The sequence below is a fragment of the Helicoverpa armigera genome, chromosome 6, assembly GCF_030705265.1.
Source record: "Helicoverpa armigera isolate CAAS_96S chromosome 6, ASM3070526v1, whole genome shotgun sequence".
Lineage (NCBI taxonomy): Eukaryota > Metazoa > Arthropoda > Insecta > Lepidoptera > Noctuidae > Helicoverpa > Helicoverpa armigera.
In genome coordinates, this window is record NC_087125.1 from 1,144,076 (window position 1) to 1,151,620 (window position 7,545).

The 7,545-nt window shown below is 35.1% G+C and overlaps 3 non-coding genes across 3 annotated transcripts; all 3 read left to right on the top strand.

Moving 5' to 3' along the window:
* Nucleotides 1-544: 544 nt before the first annotated feature.
* Nucleotides 545-626, top strand: Trnas-aga (transfer RNA serine (anticodon AGA)). The gene has a single exon. It is a non-coding gene; the product is annotated as a tRNA-Ser (tRNA).
* A 3,762-nt stretch (nt 627-4,388) lies between these two features.
* On the top strand, nt 4,389-4,470 carry Trnas-aga (transfer RNA serine (anticodon AGA)). Its single transcript has one exon. It is a non-coding gene; the product is annotated as a tRNA-Ser (tRNA).
* Nucleotides 4,471-5,189: 719 nt separating this feature from the next.
* On the top strand, nt 5,190-5,271 carry Trnas-aga (transfer RNA serine (anticodon AGA)). The gene has a single exon. It is a non-coding gene; the product is annotated as a tRNA-Ser (tRNA).
* Nucleotides 5,272-7,545: the final 2,274 nt, after the last annotated feature.

Below are 7,545 nucleotides of genomic sequence, written 5' to 3' on the forward strand. Positions count from 1 at the left end.
GCTATAATAAAGACGATAATGCGGAGGCTTGGAATGAAAAAAACATAATAATGTTAGTGGTTTTCTATTGAGGAATTCTTATTAGCAAACCTACAGACCTAAGGATGTGGATTTGGATTCTTAGTAACGAGCTCTGGTTCAAGCTTCATGGCTACAAAGATACTATAATTGGCTTCACATGAGTACACGTTACACATCTGCCCACCCCCAGAGAATACTTACATGATGTAAATGTAAAAAAAGGCTCTGAATATGGATAATTAAACTTAATGAAAACCTGTAACAAAAACTTTTACGTGTGCCCATGTCCAACAATCTTTTGTACTTATACTAAATGTACGTTATTATAATATTCTAGAGATCATCACCATAGCATACGTATTACATCAACTCTATTGCGTAATTTGGAGCGTTGCTAGTGGATCTCATCGTGTCTATTAACCAAATTATTAAATTACCTTCATTTCTTGCCAACTGAGCCATTAAAAATTTGTTTACTTTCTAATAGCGAATATGTTCGTCATTTCTGATTTTTTACCATGTAGCAGTCGTGGCCGAGCGGTTAAGGCGTCTGACTAGAAATCAGATTCCCTCTGGGAGCGTAGGTTCGAATCCTACCGACTGCGAACACCTTTTTTACTCCTGAAATTCATCATTGACAGATCATATTCGGAACAAAAACTGGATAAATTGCTACTGCATAAGCATAGTTCAAAAGTAATCTTATGTTTTATTACATTACAAAGGGTGAGAAAACTCCAAAAATATTTTCAAAAAGTCACTAATTAAATTTTGCTTAATAAATTCACAGAATTCACACTATATGCCGAAAATATTGAAATAATAACGGTAACCAACGTTCAAAAGCCAATCAACAGGCGGTGACATCAATCGAGAAAATGTAGCTGCAAAACTAATTACCTACAGTCGTTGTAGTTTGGACATGTCCAAATGTACCGTCCATCACACATGGAAAAATGTACAGTAAAACCATTTAACCCATAATAGTATAAATCTGAAGAGTCTGTTGTCTGCATTAATCTCACGAACCATTGATGATCTCGAACCAGTCTTACAAAGGGTATCAGGTATTGAGAGGATTAGATACCTACTTATTAGATAGGCAGTCTCTCCATGTGGCACGGCAATTGAACACTCAAATGGCACATTATGGTACTCAGCTGTATTTGCTTAAACTAGAAGTCGACTCTGAACGTAGTTACTATGTTGGGGATCGTTTTACAGTTACAACTGTTGTGAGTCAAATAATGAGTTTTTTTTTATCCACGGGATTTTAAACTAATTCTTCTGAGCTACCCGCACAGTGGTCGAAGCGAGTGTCCCGGAGCAAACAGGGCACAATCAGCGTAAAACAAACGTTACCGGCTGGCCGCTGATTGCAACCTCATAAACTGATTTAGGTGGCTCCCTAATATTTCACCAGGCCACTATGTTAGTGTTAATCGTTACCAGGTGCTTTGGCGGTCTGCATGGGAGGCATATGGATATGGTAACTAGTGGTTAGATCAAGTGGTTAGATTATATGGTATGTTATGGGCAACTTTGGTATGTTGTTAATGTACCTATAATGTAAAGCAGCGGTTTATAGAAATAATGAAGGAGGATGATGGTTTTGGAAAATTAAATATGATATTTTGTCACATTGCTTTTTCTGATAATTATGGAATAACAGAAAAAATATACCCCTCTTTCCAACAAGAATGAATCGTACATACCTAAGTAGGTCACAGAAAAGATACTCCTGCACATAGGTACCCACTTTAAAAATAAAGGAAGGAATTGATTCCACCCTTTTCAAACCAGTGGCGGATCTACCGTAGTGGGTAGGAACTGTGGGAATTCCCACAACCTTAAATTATTTCTGGAATCGCACTTGTTTCTTATTTTTAGGTACTCCCTTATTATTTTTCCATAAGTACTACCCCGATAAACTCCTTTTGTGTACCTACTCTCTTAAGTACTTATTATTTATATATTTCCTTATGTACTCTTTCATAGACCCAACCATTCCCTCAAGTGCCTGAATTTAATTAGTTACAGCCTATTTATCGTCCCACTGCTGGGCACAGGCCTCCTCTCACACGGAGAAGGATTGAGCGTTAATCACCACGCTTGCTCAATGCGGGTTGGTGATTTCAGACTATATAGTCCAGGTTTCCTCAAGATGTTTTCCTTCACCTTTTTATCAGCCATTGGTGTCTAAGATATACTTAGAAAGTACATACAAACTTAGAAAAGTTGCATTGGTACTTGCCTGACCTGGATTCGAACCCGCGCCCTCATACTCGAGAGGTTGGTTCTTTGCCCACTAGGCCACCACGACTTTTTTAAATTTAATTAATGTGTTTTTTTTAAACCACTTCCGATGAATGTGCCAATCTATTTTAAGAGCTGGATCCGCCCCTATTCCAAAGTCGGTCAATAAAGAAAGGTGTGACGCACTCTATACTCGAGTGTAAAGAGTGGTGTTTTATTGTTCCGTGAGAATGTAAACCGCGAGTGTTAAGAGAGGGTTCATGACAATGGTTCAATTGTTCAGGTTCAACTGATGACGTAGGTGAGCTGATTGTAAGGCTCCAATTGTGTAAGTATCGCTAACAGTTCCAACAAAACAAACAAGGAACAAATTCAAATCAACTCGATGAACAATAATAATAAAAGACAGAACAATAAAATATGTCGACCGTTCCTTTGTAGGAATCCATCCTGGTTAGTAGATATTCTAGAACAGAGTTAAAAGTGATCTAAATAATCTACGATCTTAGAAAAGGTTACAACAAACCATTAACGTAATCAGCAGCAATCTTTGGAGAATTACGTAAAGCAGAATTTAAAACAGCCCAAAAATCCCAACCAAAAAATATTACATGAAATATAAACAAACACAACACAAACAATACACCTAAACTAATTAGTCTTAACAAAGCAACAATATGAAGTGCACATTCTCATTGAAATTCTACGTTACTTTCATAGAATAAAATTACCTAAGAAACAGCTTCGCGTTTCCGACTCTCAGACGAAACTTTGTTCCTACTATATAGAAGCAAGTTTTGATTTATAGGCAGACCAGCACGAATATAAAAGTGCACGAGGAAATGTAGTAGAAGCCTTTTAAAATTCTGACGTTTCTGCTTATAGGTAGTTTGGGAGAATTGTTTTGTGTATTATCTTCACTGTTTATGGGTAAGTTTAGATCTTATTTCGAACTAAATTTTAACCTATACTATTTATCTATACTTCATTACTTATATAATAAAGAGGCTCCGAAACTACTGTACCGATTTGAAAAATTATTTCACAGTTGGAAATTACATAGACTATATTTTATCCAGGAACGGGCAGCAGTTCCCACAGATAGCGCGTGAAACCGTGGGAAAATAGATAGTTTTTGATAAAAATGGTAGTTAGTTATTTGAAAAATCAAGATTGTATATTTTCATAATCTTTATAATTTAGCTTTATTAATTATATAAGGTAGTTGCGTATTCTTATACAAAGAAGATGAGTTGACAGTACTTTACTGTACCTACTACTATAGTTGTAAATTTCAATAGATTTTAATTTGTGTACAGAGCTGCTATACCACTCTAACTAAATACGCCTGATAATATTATGATTAAAATAAATATTTGCACTAATAACCATTTTAAATCTGTTACGTAAATGATACAGCATAAAATAAATTATAATGATAACATTAATCTTAATAATCCTTTCAAATACCCATCACATATTTAATTGATTAATTGACAACTGAAATAAATACACGATAATAATTTTACGTTGAATTGATAATTTTACACGAGTATCTAAATACAAAAATAGTCTGGATTTTGTAATAATCCATTGACGCTATTCATAGAGTTGATGGAATTTAAAATAAACAGTAAATTCATAGTCCTTCACACAATGATAGATTTGAAGCTTTTAATAGCTGAAACTCAAATATACGCAGTTTAATATTACAGAACTCAAACACATTGTCAATGAATAATTATGTCTATTTGAAATTTAATAGGTATATACCTAAAAACATTATATCATTGGACATGGAAATATTTTTTTCGTCATCAGAACACTCTGTTCTGCATATATCATTATCATCATCACATCATAATGCTGAAGGATCCTATAAACCTACAAATATTTGTCAGTACCTATATAGTTTATTATATTACCATTCACCCATTTACTTTTACGGGTACGAGTAACGATGAACTGTACTTTATAAGTCTCCGGTGGATATTAACAAATCATTGCGCCTTTCACCGACGCGTGCGCTTACAAACAAGTTTCATTAAAAAAGTGAAAGTAAACATAGGTATGTGAAGATCTAAACGTATAATTTGTAAATCTGTCATGGAGCAGTCGTGGCCGAGCGGTTAAGGCGTCTGACTAGAAATCAGATTCCCTCTGGGAGCGTAGGTTCGAATCCTACCGACTGCGAACTCTTTTGGGTGTGAAAACTTTATTTTTAGTTTGACCTATTTTACGAAAATCGTGTTTCAGCTCTTCGTGAGAAAATAAATCTGTTTATTGTGTTTTGCAGTCTCTTGAGTGAATTCTCTTTAATTCAGACCATTTTGCTCAGTCTTGAAGAACTTGTACCTAAGTAACAGCATATAACAGACAGCTTGCCGCTGTCGGTCTCTGGATGGGTGAACATCTTAAGATGGTAATATGTTCCTCTGAGTTTTCAAAGGCACATTCAACTATGGATCCTGGCTGTCATTTAATTTTGTACATCTTTGGCAGTCGTTACGTATAGGCAGAAAGTCTGATAACCAGTCATACCAACAGACATTGGGTTGCCTGGGTAGGATTGAGATGGTTAGATAAACAGTTGCTTTATGTAAAAAAATGGTACCTACCTAATAAGCTGCATCCTAGTTAGACTAAAAGCCGACTTCATCACACTTAGTTTGAGAAAATGCTAGGCTAGATTATGATGCATTCCACCCACTCTTCATCAAACTTCTCAGTCCTCAGTCTGGCGCTGATCTTAAAACCGATTCATAAAGATTACAAAACATTTACAACAGCCTTTTAGAAGTATTAAAATTCTCAATGATACAATTAAGGTTTTCGCCATATGTAAGTGCACTAAAAGCCTTTCACTTTTAAACTGGCAAAATTAGCTGTTCGAATATAAAAATCACCAAGTAGCAGTCGTGGCCGAGCGGTTAAGGCGTCTGACTAGAAATCAGATTCCCTCTGGGAGCGTAGGTTCGAATCCTACCGACTGCGAACATCTTTTTATAGTATCCAAGAATGTAAACAAACGAATAAACGCATAAATTGGTTTAACAAATTGTAAAAACGTGTAAATAATTGCACCAAAAGCCAAGAGTTGCGAGTTGAGAGAGTTATTATTTTTGTGTATTCCTTGTTTATATCACTTCAAAACACGACTATTAATGTTGCGTCCTCAGATATCCATACAAAGATATTACACATGTATGTGTGTGTCAGCAAAAAACGTATATTCCAGGTGAATAGTGCGCCATGGCACAAATGGTGATAAGTTAGGGTAGGCATCTCTTACGAGCCCATTACTTCACCCTCATTTGACTCATACAATATGCAGGACTGGCTGGATTCGGTATACCTGTGTACTGTATGCTATAGCTATGTTTGAAACCGTTTTGATATAATATGAGATCAACAGTTAGTAAAACAAAAAGACCTCGAATCAATAATAAGTTTATTTATCCGACTACAAAGAACATGTCTTCAAGTGTCTTACGTGCCTATGTTTTGAACAAAGATATAAATATCTTCGAAAGCATTAGTTATATTTTCATACAAACAACATTAGCAGAACGAGCTGAGATCAAAACACTTGGAACTATAAATAATGTAGGTAAACTGAATCGTATTTTGAGGAAAGTTTCAGGCACGCACGTAATGCCAGGCGATACGTGATCTAGGGAACGTTTCGTCCAGAAATAGAAATACTTAGGTACGTACTAATTTTTTGTGTTTTTCCACAACCCTATATAGGCTTTGATTATCTAAACTGATTCTCACAATGCAGACTTCTTTTGTAATATTAATGATAGATTGGCATCGAACAAATTCGTGACATTTAAAGTACCTATGTCTTTGTTTTACAATAATCTTTCTGCAGTGGTTTCACCCGTTTCTAGAGCTATATTATTTTTGGAAAATTTCATCAAAATCTATTCAATACTTTTTACATAAAAGAGGAACAAACATACATACTTTCACGGTTACAATATGAACAGAATAGGATTAAAAACTAGTCGTTTGAGTAGTCTATCGCTATCACTTAAACATTCTTAAAACTAAACTATAATTTAGAAGTAAAACTGAACAACAGCGCAAATAGTGTTCTTTGTTCGGCTAGTAGTAACCGGATTAGTCAATTAGCCGGTCAAGCCGGGCGTCCGGCATCCGGGCCGTCCGACCGCCGTACAGCACTACATCCGGGATCCGGACTACACTTGATTCACAACTACAGAACGGATACGAAGAACGGTTTGTACTTGATTGTGAAAATGAAAAATAAACTAAGATACAAGCTATATCTCTCAGATGCTCAGTGATTTGAAATTTTTAATCAAGCTCGCCGATCAAACTATTAATTTTCTTAGTAGTTCAAATTATTATTATATAAAAATACTCGTGTAAGTTCCAGTAATTATAATATGTTATTTTTCAGTCCTATCAACAAATTATACGCTGAGAATATTTCCCTTACAATCTCAATTTTGTCGACCACAAAAAACAAGACATTTTTTTAAATAAAAGGTCACAACAAATTATCCATCATTACAGGGCCAGTTTACATCTGTTGGTTAAAATTATAATAATCTGTAGAATGTCTGTGGAGTGTAAGGAGCCCGTAAATAAGCCAAATAGGCCGTTTTCGAGTAGTATCAGCCTTAGTTGTGGCCACGAAAATATATGGCTGTGTGTTCAGGGTTGGTTTGACTAATTTTGGTATGTAATTTACATAGTTGGTTTATCTCTTAAAATGACAAAGTAGTAGTATGATTTTAATTAAAATTGAGTATTTGCCCACAGTTTTACGAAAATCAATTAAATATTGGAGTAAACTGAAGTTCCATTTTCTCAACATTAAAATACAGGTCAATTTAAAGCAAACCACAATTTTCAATAAACATGAGCAATGAGCATATATATTTACACACATTTTATTCACATTAATTTTTGGGGCATTAATTTTCAATTTCCTTCACAGAAATATACGCTTTTACAAATAGTTTATAGATAAGTACTAAATATAAAAATATATTTTTTGCCAATCTTATCCGCTACAGCGAACTTGACGGCCGCACAAAGTAGCGTCCTGTATTTAGAATGCGTATTTATTATTATTGTTTTAGTTCCGCGTCCACTCCCGAGATTTAGCGTCGGCTTACTGCGACACAGTGGGCAGTGGACAGTGGGCATGTGGATTCCTATCAATTTGATTATGTAGGGAAGATAATGGAAAAGTTAATTATTGATTGTAAGTACATATGGAAAATTTTT